Source organism: Globicephala melas, chromosome 6 (genome assembly GCF_963455315.2).
Source record: "Globicephala melas chromosome 6, mGloMel1.2, whole genome shotgun sequence".
NCBI lineage: Eukaryota > Metazoa > Chordata > Mammalia > Artiodactyla > Delphinidae > Globicephala > Globicephala melas.
Genome location: NC_083319.1, coordinates 111,851,816 through 111,872,703, shown reverse-complemented (window position 1 = coordinate 111,872,703; position 20,888 = coordinate 111,851,816). Strand labels below are relative to the sequence as shown.

The 20,888-nt window shown below is 37.3% G+C and overlaps 1 long non-coding RNA gene across 1 annotated transcript in view; it reads left to right on the top strand.

Annotated features, from left to right (window-relative positions):
- The first annotated feature begins 3,812 nt into the window (after nucleotides 1-3,812).
- Nucleotides 3,813-20,888, top strand: part of LOC132597521 (uncharacterized) — an 81,142-nt gene continuing 64,066 nt past the window's right edge. Inside the window, exon 1 of the long non-coding RNA XR_009564443.1 lies at nucleotides 3,813-3,885. This is a non-coding gene — a long non-coding RNA (uncharacterized lncRNA). The remainder of the gene's footprint in view (nucleotides 3,886-20,888) is intronic.

Here is a 20,888-nt window from a genome sequence, read left to right as displayed (position 1 = left end):
GAGGACGATGTTGGCTGTGGGTTTGTCATATATGGCCTTTATTATGTTGAGGAAAGTTCCCTCTATGCCTACTTTCTGGAGGGTTTTTATCATAAATGGGTGTTGAATTTTGTTGAAAGCTTTCTCGGCATCTATTGAATGGTCATATGGTTTTTCTTCGTCAATTTGTTAATATGGTTTATCACATCGATTGACTTGTGTATATTGAAGAAGCCTTGCATTCCTGGGATAAACCCCACTTGATGATGGTGTATGATCCTTTTAATGTGCTGTTGGATTCTGTTTGCTAGTATTTTGTTGAGGATTTTTGCATCTATGTTCATCAGTGATATTGGCCTGTAGTTTTCTTCCTTTGTGACATCTTTGTCTGGTTTTGGTATCAGGGTGATGGTGGCCTTGTAGAATGAGTTTCAGTGTTCCTCCCTCTGCTATATTTTGGAAGAGTTTGAGAAGGATAGGTGTTAGCTCTTCTCTAAATGTTTGATAGAATTCGCCTGTGAAACCATCTGGTCCTGGTCTTTTGTTTGTTGGAAGATTTTTAATCACAGTATCAATTTGAGTGCTTGTGATTGGTCTGTTTAAATTTTCTATTTCTTTCTGATTCAGTCTCAGAAGGTTGTGCTTTTCAAAGAATTTGTCCATTTCTTCCAGGTTGTCCATTTTATTATCACAGAATTGCTTGCAGTAATCTCTCATGATCCTTTGTATTTCTGCAGTATCAGTTGTTACTTCTTTTTCATTTCTAATTCTACTGATTTGAGTCTTGTCCCTTTTTTTTTGATGAGTCTGGCTAATGGTTTATCAATTTTGTTTATCTTCTCAAACAACCAGCTTTTAGTTTTATTGATCTTTGCTATTGTTTCCTTCATTTCCTTTTCATTTATTTCTGATCTGATCTTTATGATTTCTTTCCTTCTGCTAACTTTGGGATTTTTTTGTTCTTCTTTCTCTAATTGCTTTAGGTATAAGGTTAGGTTGTTTATTTAAGATGTTTCTTGTTTCTTGAGGTAGGGTTGTATTGCTATAAACGTAATACACTGATGAAAGAAATTAAAGGTGATACAAATAGATGGAGAGATATACCATGTTCTTGTACTGCAAGAATCAAAATTGTGAAAATGACTATATTACCCAAAGCAATCTACAAATTCAGTGCAATCCCTATCAAACTACCACTGGCATTTTTCACAGAACTGGAACAAAAAATTTCACAATTTGTATGGAAACACAAACGATCCCGAATAGCCAAAGCAATCCTGAGAAAGAAAAATGGAGCTGGAGGAATCAGGCTCCCGGACTTCAGACTAGACTACAAAGCTACAGTAATCAAGACAGTATGGTACTGGCACAAAAACAGAAATATAGATCAATGGAACAGGATAGAAAGCCCAGAGATAAACCCACGCACATATGATCACCTTATTTTTGATAAGGGAGGCAAGAATATAATGGAGAAAAGACAGCATCTTCAATAAGTGGTGCTGAGAAAACTGGACAGCTACATGTGAAAGAATGAAATTAGAACACTCCCTAACACCACACAGAAAAATAAACTCACAAAGCTTTTGGTTTCGAAAAGACAGCCCTCAGAATGGGAGAGAATATTTGCAAATGAAGAAACAGACAAAGGATTAATCTCCAAAATTTACAAGAAGCTCATGCACCTCCATATCAAAACATCAAACAACCCAATCCAAAATTGGGCAGAAGACCTAAATAGACGCTTCTCCAAAGAAAATATACAGATTGCCAAGAAACACATGAAAGGATGCTCAACATCACTAATCATTAGAGAAATGCAAATCAAAACTACAGTGAGGTATCACCTCCCACCTGTCAGAATAGCCATTATCAAAAAATCTACAAACAATAAATGCTGGAGAGGATGTGGAGAAAAGGGAACCCTCTTGCACTGTTGGTGGGAATGTAAATTGATACAGCCACTACGGAGAACAGTATGGAGTTTCCTTAAAAAACTCAAAATAGAACTACTATATGACCCAGCAATCCCACTACTGGGGATATACCCAGAGAAAACCATAATTCAAAAAGAGTCATGTACCACAGTGTTCATTGCATCTCTATTTACAATAACCAGGGCATGGAAGCAACCTAAGTGTCCATTGACAGATGAGTGGATAAAGAAGATGTGGCAAATATATACAATGGAATATTACTCAGCCATAAAAAGAAACGAAATTGAGTTATTTGTAGTGAGGTGGATGGACCTAGAGTCTGTCATACAGAGTGAAGTAAGTCAGAAAGAGAAAAACAAATACCATATACTAACACATATATATGGAATCTACAAAGAAAATAGTGGTTCTGAAGAACCTAGGGGCAGGACAGGAATAAAGACATAGGCATAGAGGATGGACTTGAGGAGACGGGGAGGGAGAAGGGTAAGCTGGCACGAAGTGAGAGAGTAGCATGGACATATATACACTACCAAACATAAAATAGATAGCTAGTGGGAAGCAGCTGCATAGCACAGGGAGATCAGCTCAGTGCTTTGTGACTACTTAGAGGGGTGGGATAGGGAGGGTGGGAGGGAGGCTCAAGAGGGAGGAGATATGGGGATATATGTATAGGTATAGCTGATTCACTTTGTTATACAACAGAAGCTAACAACATTGTAAAGCAATTATACTCCAATAAGCATGTTAAAAAAATAAGTAAAAACTTTTTAAAAAGGGATGAACTATTGATAGACACACCAAATTGAATGAACTTCAATGAAGTTACGCTGAGTGAAGAAAAGCAATCTCAAAAAAGATACAAAATGCATAATCCCATTTATGTAACAACTGTAAAATAACATAATTATAAACATGGAGAAACAGAATAGTGTGGCCAGAGGCTAGGGGTGGAGGTGGAGGGGACAGGAGAGTAGTGACTCTAAAGGGGTCAGACAAGGGAGTCTTGTGGTGACGATTCAATTGAGTTTCTTGATTGCTGTGTGGGTTATGCAAGGCTACACATGTGATAAAACTGTGTAGAGCTATAAACACACACACACAAATGGTACATGTATCACTCATGAAATCTCAATAAGGTCTATGAATCGTGCCCATATCAGTATTTTGATTTTGCTATTGAACTATAGTTGTATAACAAGTTAACACTGCGGTGAGGCTGAGGGAAGGGTAAGCAGGACTTCCTTGTACATTTGTTTGCAACTTCCTGTGAACCTCTGACTATTACAAAATATAAAGAAGAAAAGATAATTAAAAAAAATAAAATCTCTGCCTTCAAAGCTCCCTGATGCCAGCTTTGCATAGTAGTGATTCTGTGTGCACATGCATGCATGCATTGTGTGCGCCAGTAATTATGATACTTCTGTGGACTTTAGTCTTTGCTCAGAAACATGACTGTCATGCATATGAAAGGTGGGGTGACTGAGCAGATAAACTAATCCATTTCCTAGTTTTCACACAGCTTTACAATGGGGTATTTTCTTCTAAAGGGTTTAATAGGGTTGAGGGTCAAAAAATTTCAGAAGTTAAGTATGAGAGTGACAAATGATTATCTGCCTGAAATCTTCTCACTGCTTCTTCATCAGTTAAGGAATCCTGATTTCATTCCCAGTGGTAATGTTCCCATCCTGCATCTAAGTGTGGGCCTGTGATTTTTAATTATTAAGACATAGGTAGATTTAACCATTGTGAGGTGCTGTGTCAGAATCTAGGCATACTCTTCAAAGTGAGATGGCTTATTCTGAAAGTGCCTCCTTTAGGGTCTGAATCCCTTTACCTTTCTTACTGCCTGCAGTGTGGATGTGATGTCTGGAGCTCCAGCAGCCATTATGAAGACACGCTTCAGCATAAGAATGGAAGCCATGTGTGGAGAGAACAGAGGAGACATGTAGGGGGAGCCTGGGTCCTGGTGAGTGTCTTGGTCCTGGGCCTACTCAGGATGCTCAGTCAATCTCTGTACTTTTTATTATTTTTTTTTAACGTGAAGGAATAAACATAAGCCACTGATTTGGGGATGGGGAGTGGTTTCTTCTTTTTAGCAGTCAAATCTAATCCCCAAATATATATCTTGAATAGGGAAAGACTTAATGATAAATGCAGGGAAGACCTTGGTCAGAGCGGGGAGGTAGGACATTTATGTAACATATTTGTATGGCAATCTTGACACTCCTTTCAGTATTAGGACAGACCTCAGTAGTCTTCATTTCAGAGTTTTTCAAGTGATTAAAAAATATGTGTTCTTATACAAGGTTGCCTGACTGTTGAGAGCTTTTTGCTTTTGGCTACCTGTGTGTGTTTGTGTGTGTGTGCACAGCGGGCGGGGAGGGGACATAGATATGAGCTATTCTTACTCTCTGAGAGATGTACTATGGCAAATTATCAGACTACTTTTTTTGAAATATTTTATCATAAAATTAAAAACCTGCACTATGTTTCCTAAGGTCAGTTAAGAAACTACAGCGGAATGTGCAGGATTTACATACTGGCTTGCTCTTAGTTAGATACGTTCACCAGTCGTTCCTCCCTCAGCTGAAATAGATGCTGAGTCCCAAAATAAAATTCAGTTGCAGACTTTTGTCTCACTATTAATTCTTCGTTCTGCTCTCGACTCGGATGGGTGTATGTGCACATGCTGAGGTTTGTATGACTTATCTATAACTGCTTTTGTCATGGGTGCTGCTTCTGCTTTAAATATATGTATTATGGGGCTTCCGTGGTGGCGCAGTGGTTGAGAGTCCGCCTGCCAATGCAGGGGACACGGGTTCGTGCCCCGGTCCAGGAAGATCCCACGTGCCGCGAAGCGGCTGGGCCCGTGAGCCATGGCCGCTGGGCCTGCGCGTCCAGAGCCTGTGCTCCGCAACGGGAGAGGCCACAGCAGTGAGAGGCCCACGTACCGCAAAAAAATATATATATATATATGTATTACATATGTGTGTATATACATGCGTGCGTGTATGTACTTATGTACGTATGTTATGGCATATGTGTATACGTACATGCACACATGGGGATGCTTCAAACATGACCAGATTGTATTTACATGTATATGTAAATCCCCTATATACAGTTACATATTTCTACCTCTCCAGACATTTTCTCTTATCCTATCAACACTCACCTTTACCTTAATGGTGCTGCAGTTTTCTCTCACAGTAAGCTTACCTTCTTGGTATCAGCTGATAAGTAAGGAGAAGGAAAACAGGATATTTAACTTTCCCAGTGCTTCCTACCGCTTTCTCTGTTCTGTAGCACTTAACTGTGATCTCACATGCTCTGTGTTTTATGTATTTCTCTTTTTTATTGCCGGCTTCTCTCACTAGATTGTAAACCCTGTGGGGGAGCCAAGAATTCTTCTTTTGTTTACTGGTGTATTCCTAGCACCTAGGGTAATACCTGGTGCCTATTCGTTGCACGAATGGATTAGTTCTAGTCAGTGGCAAAAAGAGTTACTAATGGAAAAGTCCTTTTAAAGAAATACCATTTTAGAGTTCAGTTCTATGAGCTGTTCAAATTTCCCATCTTAGCAAAGGCATCAGATAATAATACTTCAGAAGGAGGCCTCTTTCTCAGGGTAGATTCTTTTGGTTGTCCTGTACTTTTACTATTTCCCATGTCATTTGCGAGGGGACTATTATGTGCTTCAAAATCTAAGCTTCCAAATTATTTGGGGAATAATAAAGTGTAAAGGATATCTGAAAGAAACTACTATCAGAAAGAGGCCACTTCTAAAATGATACTATCTTTGACTATTTGAGGTGGAAGACACCTCGGCAGGAAATGATGACGATTCTACTGATAGGAAGCTGAGTGGCCCAAGGTAACTCAGAGCCTAGCTTTCCTACAAGGCACAAACGGGAAGCCAGCCAGCATCGCTGGAGCCCGAGACATGATTGTGGTCTCGCGCTCGAGAATGCTACGACCTTGAGCAAATTACATAACACGACATAGCCTCAATGATGATGGTCTTACACATTATGGGGTAGATGTGAATAAAACATGAGAACGTTTAACAGCATTTGCTGTTATTCATCCCTCATGCTGTTTCCATTACACCTTTATGAGTGTTGGTTGCTAAGTATTTTCTCAGGTGAGATTAGGTGACTTTGTTGGGAGGAGTTGGCAGACACTTTGGCCCATTATGCATTGCTATCTGAAAAAGAATAAACCCTTTCAAAATATTGTTAGCTTTTCTATGCTTTAATTTTGGCTAATTGTAAACACACAAAATGGAATACTGTTCATTTTGATAATTAGCATTGCATATTCCTTTAGAATCATTTAGTATTTAACTGTACTACTGATGTATGGGGTCTTTTCACTTTTTTTTTTTTTTTTTTTTTTTTTTTTTGCGGTACGCGGGTCTCTCACTGCTGTGGCCTCTCCCGTTGTGGAGCACAGGCTCCAGACGCGCAGGCTCAGCTGCCACGGCTCACGGGCCCAGCCGCTCCGCGGCATGTGGGATCTTCCCGGACCCGGGCACGAACCCGTGTCCCCTGCATCGGCAGGCGGACTCTCAACCACTGCGCCACCAGGGAAGCCCCTCTTTTCACTATTTTGAAATGAGAAGGCTCTGTCTGGGACATAGTTCCATCCTGATAAAGGATACGAGTTACCTAAGCTATAGGACATAAGGACAAAGGCTGCATTCAATGTCTTTGCGCATAGAAATTTGTCTTCTGAGCTCTTACATTTTACAAAATCCACAAAGTGTCTTGAGGTTAAGAACTTACTTTATTCGATGTACTTGGCCTTGGAGCCAAAGCTGTGAATGAATGTTTTTGAGCCCTTACGGACAGGTTCTGCCACATGCTAAGAATGTAGAGATGGGGGGCGTAGTGTCTGCGCTCTCTGAGCTCAGAGCTTATTCAGGTGCCTGAGACATCGCAGGGCACGTGATGGGTCTTCTGACAGAGAGCTGACAGGAGCATGCAGCTGGACCCCTTACAGAGCAGCCCTGCTCCAGCCGGGCTCCCAGGAGGAAGTGGGTTTGTATAGGAGTGGATGTCCCACCATTGGAGGAGGAGAGGGTCCTATTTCAGGCAGTGAGGCCACATCAAGAAGAACAGGTGATGCACAGAGCAAGAGGAAGGAGGAGGGATCAAAACTGCTCAGAAGGGTGAAGTGCAGGAGAATGTGGCCCAGTGACACTGACAGCTGGGGTGGCAACTAAAACTGGCCCCTTTCCCTAAGCCTTTTTGAGACATCTGAAAGTGAGGGATTTCCTGCAAGAGCCTTCAAAATAGCCTCTCTGGGTGTTTACAGCAGAATTTCCAAGTTGTTTATTATATATGAATTATTGGGGGGTAGTGTTTTGTAGGATGGCATCCTAGAACTTAGAGAAGCAAGCTGCTGTCTCCACAACTCTGCTGGTCACATATTTAGAAAGTTCATATAGGTTTAAAGGTATATTGTAATGAAAGGTAGACACTGAATTTTTAAGCCAAATTACTCAAGGATAAATAGAACATAAAACATGTAATTTATTTTTCTTATTCACTGCTCCTAACACAAATATACTTCCTTGCTGTATTTCAGGTACCTTTTCGTAAACAATATTAAGTGTATTCTATCAGTTTATGTAGATACTATATCATCTTTAAAATTCAGTTTCACTCATCAAAAACTCTGAATATTTCCAAATTTCTGTTCATATCTAACATAGTATTCAAGCATAGTTACATTCCCAATGGATGAAATTCTTTTATCCATTCTAAGTTAGAATTTCTGAGCCTCTGGCATCCCCTGAATGGAGACCCAGATAGAAAATGGTTCCCCAGGAGTTTATCACATGAGGAAGGCTATAAGAGCAATTCTACTTACTGCTTTTTTCTGTCTTAAATTCCTTCTTCTGCTTCCATCACAGTAGTTTGTGTTTTCCTTCCCAACATACAGAAAATTCTTAAAAAATGTGCAGGTCACGCTCCCTCCATCACCTCAGTCTTCACGTTTAGTGCAAGATATTCATGACTGACCTCAATGTAACAGCAAAGAACAGAGTGATTTTTCATCAACTTGTTAATGATCACAGAGCTTTGCCTGTTCCAGCTGTTCATATTCTCTTACCAAGGCTCTTGTAGTTCAGACCTTTCATTTTTGGGTAAAGTCAGAAGTACCTAAGTAAGAACAAGGGCTGGCAGTTAACCAAAACCTTGTAGGATAAAGTAGCAAACCTTGACAGGGTTTAAAACATCTTTATATAAAACAATATAGACAAATCCGTGGCTTTTTTATTGAAGTATAACTGCTTTACAATGTTGTATTCGTTTCTGCTGTACAGTGAAGTGAAGCAGCTATATGTATACACATATCCCCTCCCTCCTGGGCCTCCCTCCCACCCCACCCCCCTTCCTGCCCATCTAGGTCACCACAGAGCGCCGAGCTGAGCTCCCTGTGCTATAGAGCAGGTTCCCACTAGATCTATTTTACGCACGGTTGTGTATATATGTCAATCCTAATCTCCCAAGTCATCCCACCCTCCCCTTCCCCTTTGTCCACATGTCCATTCTCTACGTCTACGTCTCTCTTCCTGCCCTGCAAATAGGTTCATCTGTACCATTTTTCTAGATTCCACATATATGTGTTAATATACAATATTTGTTTTCCTCTTTCTGACCTACTTCACTCTGTATGACAGACTTTAGGTCCATCCACATCTTTATAAATGACACAATTTCATTCCTTTTTATGGCTGAGTAATATTCCATTGTATATATGTACCACATCTTCTTTATCCATTCATCTGTTGTTGGACATTTAGGTTGTTTCCATATCCTGGCTATTGTAAATAGTGCTGCAAATGAACATTGGGGTACATGTGTCATTTTGAATTATGGTTTTCTCAGGGTATATGCCCAGTACTAGGATTGCTGTGTCATATGGTAGTTCTATTTTTAGTTTTCTAAGGAACCCCCATACCATTCTCCACAGTGCCTGTATTAATTAATATTCCCACTAACAGTGCAAGAGGGTTCCTTTTTCTCCACACTCTCTCTAGCATTCATTATTTTGTAGATTTTTTGATGATGGCCATTCTGACCAGTGTGAGGTGATACCTCATTGTAGCTTTGATTTGCATTTCTCTAATAATTAGTAATATTGAGCATATTTTCATGTTCCTGTGGGCCATCAGTATGTCTTCTTTGGAGATATGTCTATTTGGGTCTCCTGCCCATTTTTTGATTGGGTTGTTTGTTTTTTGATATTGAGCTCCGTGAACTGTTTATGTATTTTGGAGATTAATCCTTTGTCCATTGCTTCATTTGCAAATATTTCCTCCCATTCTGAGGGTTGTCTTTTCATCTTATTTATGGTTTCCTTAGCTGTACAAAAGCTTTTAAGTTAAATTAGGTCCCATTTGTTTATTTTTGTTTTTCATTACTCTAGGAGGTGGGTCAAAAAAGATCTTGATGTATTTTACGTCAAAGAATTAATCATAATTCCATGAAAAATTCTGATTTGGTCAAACATGTATTTTGATACCATGTCTCTGACATGAAAAATAAGCTTATAATTAGGTCAAAGCCATAATACTTGTTAAGCCAAGTGATTCTTGAAAATTGATGCAGATTATCTATAATGACCGTGTTTTGGGTCATTTCCTGGATATTAAAAAAAGTGTAGGGTTAGCTGCCCTCAACATTTTCATCCCTTAAGGTTATTTATTCCACAGAAGTGGTGTGAGTTGAGACGATCACTGCTTAATTAACACATTTTTCTAGATTGCTGATGTTTCCAGAATACAATGGTGTGTTTTGGAAACAGGAGATTTCATTTTTTATGGAGCACTGAAAGTAGTCATTTTGAAAGAAATCTTTCCTTCTGTGTGTGATGGAAGAAGGAATCTGTGAAAAGGGAGATTTGGTTGAGTTTTGCTCTGGGACATTCTCTTTCCTATGTTGTTTCTACAGAAGAAATGGCAGGATTGCTGTGTGTTGTGGACTGCAGCCACTTAGCTGCTTTCTTCAGCACAGACTTTCGTGTGTGACCACTTTTAGAGGTTTAATTTGAACAACTGCACTGCCCCTTAGAATTATGTTATTATTGTGGAAATGAAAATAGTACTCATGTAAATTCCTTGACATTCAGCTCCTCTTGGAAAAATGCAGATAACATGCTAAGTTTGGGACTTGAGTCGGGTTACCCTGAGTTTTTAAAGGTGTTATCTGATATTTGTCTTTCTCTATCTGGCTTACGTCACTTGGTATGATAATCTCTAGGTCCATTCATGTTGTTGCAAATTACATTATTTCATTCTTTCTTCATGGATGGGTAATATTCCATTGTGTTTGTGCATGTGTGTGTCTTTGTGTGTGTGCGTATATATATACCACATCTTCATTACCATTCATCTCTGTCCTTCATTACCATTCATCTCTGTCCCACCTCTGTCCATTACCATTCATCTCTGTGTTTGTGCATGTGTGTGTCTTTGTGTGTGTGCGTATATATATACCACATCTTCATTACCATTCATCTCTGTCCTTGGACATTTAGGTTGCTTCCACGTCTTGGCTATTGTAAGTGGTGCTGCAGTGAACACTGGGGTGCATGTATCTTTTAAAATTTTGGGTTTCTCCATATATATGCCCAGGAGTAGGATTGCAGAATAATATGTTAGCTCTATTTTTAGTTTTGTAAGGAACCTCCATTCTGTTCTCCGTAGTGGCTGCACCAGTTTACGTTCCCACCAACACTGTAGGAGGATTCTCTTTTCTCCACATCCTCTTCAGCATTTATTATTTGTAGTTTTTTAATGATGGCCACTTTGACCAGTGTGAGGTGATACCTTATTGTAGTTTTGACTTGCATTTCTCTAATTAGCGACGTTGAGCATCCTTTCATGTGCCTTTTGGCCATCTGTATGTCTTCCTTGGAGCAATGTTTATTTAGATCTTCTGCCCATTTTTGATTTTTTTTTTTTTGATGTTGAGCTGCATGAGCTGCTTGTGTGTTTTGGAGATTAATCCCTTTTTGGCCACATCATTTGCAAAAAAAAGAACAGGTCCTGCAAAATGAGAATACCATGCACCTCTGGAAGTCATTTCCTCAATACTAAAGAACATTTTTTTCATGCTTTTACAAATATTCATTTTACTGAACATTTCCTTTGGTTAGATTATTTTCAGTGCATATCTACTTTTTATATCCAAGTACCCAAAGTCCTTTCTCTGTAACACACGGGCTGTCCTTGAAAACCTTGCTGGCGGGCATATCAGCTTCACAGGACAGCTTCCTCAAAAGGTGCCCTGAGCAGTTTAATTACATGTTCCTGTGAATCACGGGAAGTCAGCTCTTTTTTTAATTGCGGTCTAAATGCCATATAACATTATATTAGTTTCAGATGTACAACATAAAATTTGATATTTGTATATACTGTGAAATGACCACCACAGTAAGTCTAGTTACCATCTGTCACCATCCATAGTTACAAAATTTTTTTTTCTTGTGATGAGAACTTTTAAGATCTACTCTCTTAGGAAGTTTCTAATATGCAATTCAGTATTATTAGCTATTGTCATCGTGCTCAGTATTACATCCCATGATTTACCTTTATAACTGGAAGTTTGTACCGTTTAACTCCCTTCACCTGTTTTTCCCACCCACCCACTACACACACTCTCTACCTTCGGGAGTTGTAAAACTTCACTAAAGGTAAAGCTCTGATATGCGTATGTTTCCCTTTCCTGGAAACTGTGTTAAAAAAAAAAAAAAACAGGTTACTGTACGCTGTAAAATATTTGTTCTTACAGACTCATGGATTCATAGACAAAAATGAAAATAAATGAGGAAATTACAGGCTTTGTGTCTCTTCCTCCCAATATTCTTACCACTAACATCTGTTCTAATATCCAAAGATGACAGAGGAGCCTTTACATAAGTCTCATATCCATAGTATATACATATTATTCTTATTTCAGTGTTTGCTTTGTTTTAAGGTGGTACAGATCTTGATCTGTGAACAAAGGTAGAAGTCGGCAGCAGAATTAGGTGCCAAGTTCAGGACATTACAAACTGACTGATTATAAAACCTGTATTTCTAAACATCTGAGTTTCACGTATTAATGTATTTCATATTTGAAATGGATTTCAGAAATGTATTTACATTGTTTCCTATACCAAGGTAGTTCTACTTCTCTTTTTTCTTCTTTTCCCCTCTTTTCCCCTTTTATAAATAAAGACAAATTCTGTTATTGCTAAATCACAGTTGTCAGCTAAACCCATACAGACACACATACACAAGAAAGAAAGTTTTACACAGTTGGGGCCCATGTGCCCTGATGCTGTACAAAGGCACATTCAATACAGTATAGTCCATCAGACTATGGTCACTAATATGCATTCACAATTTTATCGACTTCCTGATACAATATTTTCAAAGAGCATGCCATACATCCTTAATGTATATTGAAATGTCTTTTAAATTTTTGTCTTTGTCTTGGTGGCTATCAACAACTTTCACGTGAATGGCAGACGCTCCCCCAAACTCCCCTCTCTGCTCATCCATCCTCACTCCCTGAAATCCCAGCCTTTGGGATCTGTCCTTTCTTCCTATCCCCTTTCTGCTGATTTAGATCTCTCTTCAATCTCCTGGAGGAAATCTGGGTCATTTAAAATTTCTCTTTCTCTCTACCTGCTGTCTACATCTGTTTCACAAATACTCAGGAAACAAGCTGGCCAAGAAAATACTGTTATTTAGCAGGTGGGTGAGAGATTCAGTTTCTCAATTTTGTTCTCACCCCATAGTATTCCATTCAGTCCATATTCAAATCCACTCCTTAAAAATTTAGGAAGAAAAAAAAGTCAACAACTATACGTGTAAACGGAATGTCTTAATGAAAACATTTCCCCTATTTTAAAAATTACTGAGTTAGGATTAATTTTTCACATTGATTCCACTTGGCCTCTTGACTACTAAGATAGTTTTATGAAAAGCCTTTGCTCTGTTCATCTTTAACGTTCTGATGCTTTTGGGAATTCTAGATTTAACATAGGAGGAAGCAGAAAAATGGTTAAGGTAAGAACACTTCACTAAATTAGTAGAAGTCGTCCCTTTATAAAGATTGGTGAGATCATTGAATGTTAACAGTGCCCCCCTCTGCATGTATGGTGTGAGCAACTTATCATTAACAGACCCATTTTCATATCATTTAACATACCCAGTCTCATTTTAATGAGATCAGTGTTCTATAGGATTGCTATAGAAAGACAATAAATGAAAAGGAGTATTTGCTAGGCTTGAGAAGCTACCTTAATTGAGAAACATTTAAGTGAGACATTGAAAAACATGAAAAATTCTTGCTAATAAAATGATGTGAGAAATAAGGTTAAGTTTAGTTGCATTTTGTCAAATTAATCTTTTTTTCCCCATTACAATCAATCTTTGGAACTTCCCAACATTCTTAAGATGTAAAAAAGCACAGCAACAATTTCTACCCTTTTGTATGCTGCACTGGTTTGGAATTAATAATAGCAATTGTTCTATTTTATGCAGCCTTCCATACAAATGATAAAATATTTTGAAGAAAATAATTCCTTCATAAAGTAGTAAACTGCAGAATACAAATCAGTGTTGAAAACATATTCACAGACCTTCAACAAGTCAATAAATCATTGGATGGGAAAAAAGAAAAGGAAGCCAGTTTTTGTGATGGTAATCAGTAGATATAAGATAGTAACATGACTTAAAATAATATGCTAAGTTTTTTCATCCTCAACTTCTCCCCAAGATGAGAACAACATATTATTAATCTATGGAGAAAAACACTACAAGTTTAATTTGGGGAATGAGTGTCTGCTCCTATTCTCTTTTAAACTATTATGTAGCTCTTTGGCCAGACATAAATCTGTCCGTGCATTATACACACGTGACTTGTAATGCCTGTCTTCACGGTTTGCTATTTTCTTTTCCTAGAATTCCCTTTCTCATCTCTACCTAATAGAAATGTACTCATCCCTCAAGATTCATGCTCAGTTACTACTTTTATAGTTTAATCCTACCATCTCTAATAAGGATCAACCTCTTTTGGATGACATGTCTTTATATTAGAAAAATGTTAACCTTTTACAAAATTATCTCTAAATGTAATTCAGTTCAACTAAAATCTATTTTTTGTGTGTATATTATTGCTGATGTTTTGGGGTGGGTGGAAAATGGAAAATCATTTAATATCTTATAGAAGAATAAATGTGTGAATATTGTAAGTAATCGTCAAAGGAAACATTACTAAGTTGTATTTTGCCATACTGGACAAAATCAATGCAACAAAAAACCTGTTATAAATCATGATCAAGGCATTGTGGGGTTGTCATAGAAACACACAAATGCATCCGTTTCCAAGAGTACCACTGAAAAGATGGTAATGCATGGTAATGCATACTACACCTAACATTTGTTTTAGTTTCCATATTCTATGATATTGCAGAGGAATAGGAGAGAGGAATTTTGTGAAGAATTCAGCAATAAGTAACCCTGATTTTCTATTAAGTTTCATGCCTAATGCTAATATTTTTCCCATTTACTGATGGGAAAACTGAGGTTGAAGAGACCTCAACAACCAGGAAGAAGCAGAGCAGGGATTAAGAGACAAGTTAAGGCTGGCTGAGTCCAAAACCAATTCCCCTCAATAAGTCTCATTCTCTTCTCTTTGGTTTTACTTACTTTTTTTCTTAACTATATCAAAACCAAGTCTCCTTTTCCCTGCTTTTGAAAATAACTTCCTAGTTAATATTTAAATATATTTGCACACTAAATTTTTCATTAATGTGTCAATATGATTACTTTTAGCTGTATAACAGAACACCCCAAAGTGGGTAGTTTAAGCCAAAAAAATGTCCTGTTACTTCTCACAATTGCATGGTGGACAAGGCTCAGCTGACGAGTTGTGGCTTGACGTCCCTCGTGTGCTGAGTCAGGTGGAGGCTGCCCGAGGGACCTCATTCACATGGTGGCAGCTGACGCTGCCTATGAGCAGGGGTCTCAGCCAGCGCTGCTGACCAGGGTCCACACATGGCCTCTCCTTGTGGTCTGCACTTCTCACAGCCTCGTGGCTGTTTTGAGATGTAACATCCCAAGAATGAGTGTCCAACAGGCCTAGCAGGTAACCGTAAGGTATTTCATGACTTGACTCTGCAATCTCAGATATTCACTTCGTAAGATTCTATGGTCAAGCAAGTCACTAAGACTGGCCTAGTTTTAAGGGAAGGGGGCTACACACATTTGTAAATAGTGGGAGACACCTATTATTCTCATTATTATTATTTGTTTCCTCCCTCCCACATCAGTGTAAACTCCCTTTTTCTGTGTGGCCCATTTTAACAATTGCATGTAGTCGTCTCTCTGTATGCGCTGGGGACTGGTTCCAGGAGCCCCTGCATATACCAAACTCCGTGGGTGCTCAAGTTCCTTATATAAAATGACATAGGCCCATAGGTACCCTCGTCTGTGGGATTTGATCCACAGGTGCTTGAATCCATGGTTACCAAACCTGTGAATACAGAGGGCCAGCTGTATGTTTATTGAAAAAAATCTGTGTGTAGTGGACCAGGCATTTCAAACCCATGTTGTTCATGGGTCAACTGTATTCCCTCCATGTTTCTACGCGTACTTCATAATCATAAAATTATACGCAGGTTACACACCCATTCAATATTTTATTTCATTTTAAAAGTACAGGTTTTAGATTATACTTCTACCTCTTCTATACTTAATTTTTATTGAATATTATTTCATAGAGATCCCTCTGAATCTTTTCCAGTTTTAATAGATACACTATAATCTACAATGTGGATGCGCTGTACTCTATAAACCACTTAATTATAAGTAGACATTCACTGTTTCCACTTTTTGCCATCATCTATATATGTGTGTGTATATATGTGTATATACATATATCTGTATATATATGTGTGTGTGTATGTGTGTATGTATATCGTATGAATGACAGGTAGATAATCAACTGGGACAAGTTTGTTGATTGTGCAGGTTAGATCTTATTTGATCAGTAGACTTATTGATTTTTTTTTTTTTTCGGTACGTGGGCCTCTCACTGTTGTGGCCTCTCCCGTGGCGGAGCACAGGCTCCGGACGCGCAGGCTCAGCGGCCATGGCTCACGGGCCCAGCCGCTCCGCGGCATGTGGGATCTTCCCGGATCAAGGCACGAACCCGTGTCCCCTGCATCGGCAGGCGGACTCTCAACCACTGTGCCACCAGGGAAGCCCCTTTTTGCCATTATTAATCATTTAATAGACATCCTAGTTAATATACTGTTTCATAACTTTTAAAAATTTAATTGAATTTATTTTTATTGGGGTGTAATCAACATATAACATTCTATTAGGTTTATGCGTACAAAATAATAATTTGATATATTTATATATTGCAAAATGATTACACCAATAAGTTCAGTTAACATTCCTCATCACACAGTTACAATTGTTTTTTCTTGTGATGAGAACTTTTAAAACTTATTTTAACTTTCAAATATACAATACAGTATTATTAACTATAGTCACTATGCTGTACATTACATCCCCCAGACTTTTTTATCTTATAGTTGAAGTTTGTACCTTTTTATCACCTTCACCCACTTTTTCTACTCCCCAACTCCCAAGTCTGGCAACCACCAATCTATTCTCTCTACCTATGAGTTCTGTATTATTTTAGATTCCACATAGAAGTGAGATCATAAGGTATTTATCTTTCTCTGTCTGACTTGTGTCACTTAGCATAATTCCCTCAAGGTCCATCCATGTTGTTGCAAATGGCAGAACTTCCTTTCTTTATTGCTGAATAATATTTCATTATATATGTGTGTGTATATGTATGTATATATATATATAGATGTGTATGTGTACATGTGTGTATATATGTATGTATGTATATGTGTTTGTGTGTGTGTATATATATATACACATACACACACACACACCCCCCCACATCTTCTATTTCTATCCATCCATCCTGGAAACTTAGGTTGTTTCCGTGTCTTGGCTATTGTAAACAGTGCTGAAATCAATGAACATAGGGGTGCCTATATCTTTTGAGACAGATTAATTTTCCTTCAGGTAAATGTCTGGAAGTAAAATTGCTGGATCATGTGGCAGTTAAATTTTTAGTTTTTTGAAGTACCTCCATACTGTTTTACATAGTAGCTGCATCAATTTACATTCCTCCTAACAGAACACAAGTCTTCCCTCTTCTCCACATCCTCGGCAATACTTGTTATTTCTTGTCTTCTCCAGGATAGCCATCCTAACAGGTACGAGGTAATATTGTGGTTTTGATTTGCATTTCTGTGATGATTAGTGAAGTTGAGCACCTTTTCATATACCTGTTGGCCACTTTTATGTATTCTTTTGAGAAAAGTCTATGTAGCTGCTCTGCTTATTTTTAATCAAATTGTTCTTTTGCTGTTAAGTTGTATAAGTTCTTTATATACTGGTGATATATATGTATATAATATATAAATATATAATATATACACATATATTTATACTTATATAAATATATGTTTATATAAATAATATATACATATATGTCATATATAAAGGTAAATAAATATATAAATAAATACTATGTATAGATATGCAAAATATATTTTAAAAGCCAATATTTGGATATGCATATAGTCATGTATATAGTTGGGAAATATTTTCTCCCATTTTGTAGGTTGCCTTTTCATTCTGTTGATGGTTTACTTTGCTGTGCAGAAGTTTTAAGTTTGATAGTGTCCCAAATATTTATTTTTGCTTTTTTTGCCCTTGGTTTTGCTACCAGATTCAAAGAAACTATTTCCAGGATGGGATAAGTAGCTTACTGCCCATGGTTTTTTTTTTCTGGGAGTTTTATTGTTTCAGGTCGTACATTCAAGAATTTATTCTATTTTGAGTTAATTTTTTTTTTTTTTTTTTTTTTTTTTTTTGCGGTACGCGGGCTTCTCACTGTTGCGGCCTCTCCCGCTGCGGAGCACAGGCTCCGGACGCGCAGGCTCAGTGGCCATGGCTCACGGGCCCAGCCACTCCGCGGCATGTGGGATCTTCCCGGACCCGGGCACGAACCCGTGTCTCCTGCATCCGCAGGCGGACTCTCAACCACTGCACCACAAGGGAAGCTCCTTGAGTTAATTTTTGTGTATGATATAAGAAAGGGTTCTGGTTTCATTCTTTTGCATGGCTGTCCAATTTTCCAAACATAATTTGTTGAAGAGACTGTCCTTCCCCAATGCATATTCTTGGCTCTTTTGTTGTAATTTAATTGAGCATATATGTGTGTATTTATTTATGGGCTCTCTGTGTTCCACTGATCTATATGTCTGTTTTTACACCAAAAGCATACTGTTTTGATTACTATGGCTTTGTAATAATTTGAAATCAGTAAGCATGATGTCTCCAGCTTTCTTCCTCCTCAAGTTTGTTTTGGCTATTCAGGATCTTTTTTGGTTCCATATAAATTTTAGGATATTTGTTGTAATTCTGTGAAAAATGCCATTGGAATTTTGATAGGGTTTGCTTTGAATCTCTAGATTGCTTTGGTTAGTATGAACATTTTAACAGTATTAATTCTTTCAATCCATGAACACAGACTCTCTTTCAATTTATTTGTGTTTTGTTTAATTTACTTCATCAATATCTAATAGTTTTCAGTGTACAGCTCATTCACCTCCTTAGTTAAATTTATTCCTTATATTTTATTCTTTCTGATGCACTTAAATAATTGTTTTCTTAATTCTCTTTCTGATAGTTCATTATCAGTGTCTAGAAGTGCAACAGATGTTTGTATATTGATTTTGTATCCTATACCTTTATTAAGTTCAGTTTTTTTTTCTAATTTCAGTTACTAATTCTAACAGTTTTTTTTTCTGGTAGACTCTTTAGGGTTTTCTGTAGATAATAACATTTTAATTACAAATAGAGACAGCTTTCCTTGTTCCTTATTTATTTATTGCTTTTTCTTGCTTAATTGTCCTAAGACTTTTAGAACTGTGTTGAATTAAAGTGGTGAGACTGTCATTCTTATCTTGCTCTTGATCTTAGAGGAAAATCTTAGTTTTCACAATTGAGTATGACGTTAGCTATGGGCTTGTCATATATGGAGTTTATTATATTAAGGTGTGTTCCTACTGTACTCACTTTGTTAAGGGTTTTTATCATGATGCATTTTGAATGCTTTTTATGAATCTTTTGAAATGATCATATAATTTTGATCCTTCATTTTGTTAATGTAGTGCATCACAGTTTTTGATTTGTGGATGTTGAACCATCCTTGCATCCTTTGACTAAATCCCAATTGATCATGGTGTATGATCTTTTAAATGTTTAATTCGCTTCACTAAACTTTTGTTGAGAAGTTTTGCATCTATGTTCATTAGGGATATTGTCCTGTAATTTTTTTTTTCTTGTAGTGTCCTTGTCTGGTTTTGGTATCAGGGTAATGCTGTCCTCATATAATGAGTTTGCAAGTATTTCCTCTCATAATTTTTGGAAGAATTTGAGAAGAATTGGTGTCAATTCTTTAATGTTAGGTAGAATTCATCAGTGAAGGCATCTGGTTCTAGATTTTTTTTTGTTGGGAGGTTTTTGATTAATGATTTAATCTCTTTACTTTAGATTGGTCTGTTTAGATTTTTTATGTCTTCCTGATTCAGTTTGGTAAGTTGTATGTTTCTAGAAATTTATCCATTTCTTCTCAGTTGTCCGATTTATTAGCGTATAATTGTTCATAGCAGTCTTTTATGATTCTTTGTATTCCAGTGGTATCAATTAATATCACATCATTTATTTCTGATTTTATTTATGAGTTCTCTCTCCTTTTTTCTTGGTGAGTCTAATGTTTTGTCTATTCTGTTTATCATTTTTAAAAAGCAGCTCTTAGTTTTATTGATTTTTAAAATCATGTTTCTAGTCTCTGTTTCATTTTGTTCATATACCTTGAGGTATAAAGTTAGGTTGTTTATTTGAACTCCTTGTTTCTTGAGGTAGGCATTTATCACTGTGAACTTCCCTCTTATAACTGATTTTGCTGCATCCCATAGGTTTTGGCATGTTTTATTTTCATTTTTACTTGTCTCAAGATATTTTTTGATTTCTCTTTTGATTTCTTCTTTGACTCATTGATTGTTCAGTACCATGTTGTTCAATCTCCACATATTTGTGGAATTTTCCAGTTTTCCCCTTATAAGAATCTTGTCTAATTTTAATAGACACATTTTATGGTATGGATGTACTTTATGGACCATTTACTATAAGAAAAAAATTCACTTTGTTGCCATTTTTATGATTATGAAGAATGATTTAATAAATATCCTAGTTAATATATTATTTCATAATAATTCCTTTCTAAGGGATAGATCCCTAAGAATGTATGAGGGCATTGATCTAAGTCTATCTATCTGTCTATCTATCTATCTGTCATCTATCTATCATCTATTTATTTAAAATACATTGTCAGAGTTCTTTTCAAGAAATCTTTGATACTTACTCTTTTGACCAAATGGGAAGGAGTGTACCTTTTTCCCCATTTGTTTACCAGTGATGACAGTTTTTTTGGTTTTTAAGTTTTGCCTTCCTGATGGGTATAAAATGATATTTCATATTTATTTTAATTTGCATTTATCTGAATACTATACAGTGCTCCACCAAAAGGGTGGATACAGAGGTATTAGCAAGAAGGAACAGTTTAGCAGGTGGTGACTTTGGGGCAGTAGATAGCTTACTTCTCCTGAAAGTAAACACATGCATGAAATAATTAGTTAGGTATTTTACCTCTTTTTATGCTGAACTCAACTATTTTCCTCCAGTTCCTTAATTTATCTTCCATTTTTTCTCTTCCCTCCCCACCTCCTTTCTTCTCTTACCTCCCTCCTCCTTGTTTCTTCCCGTCCTTTCTTTCTGTTTTCACTTTCTCACTCCTATTT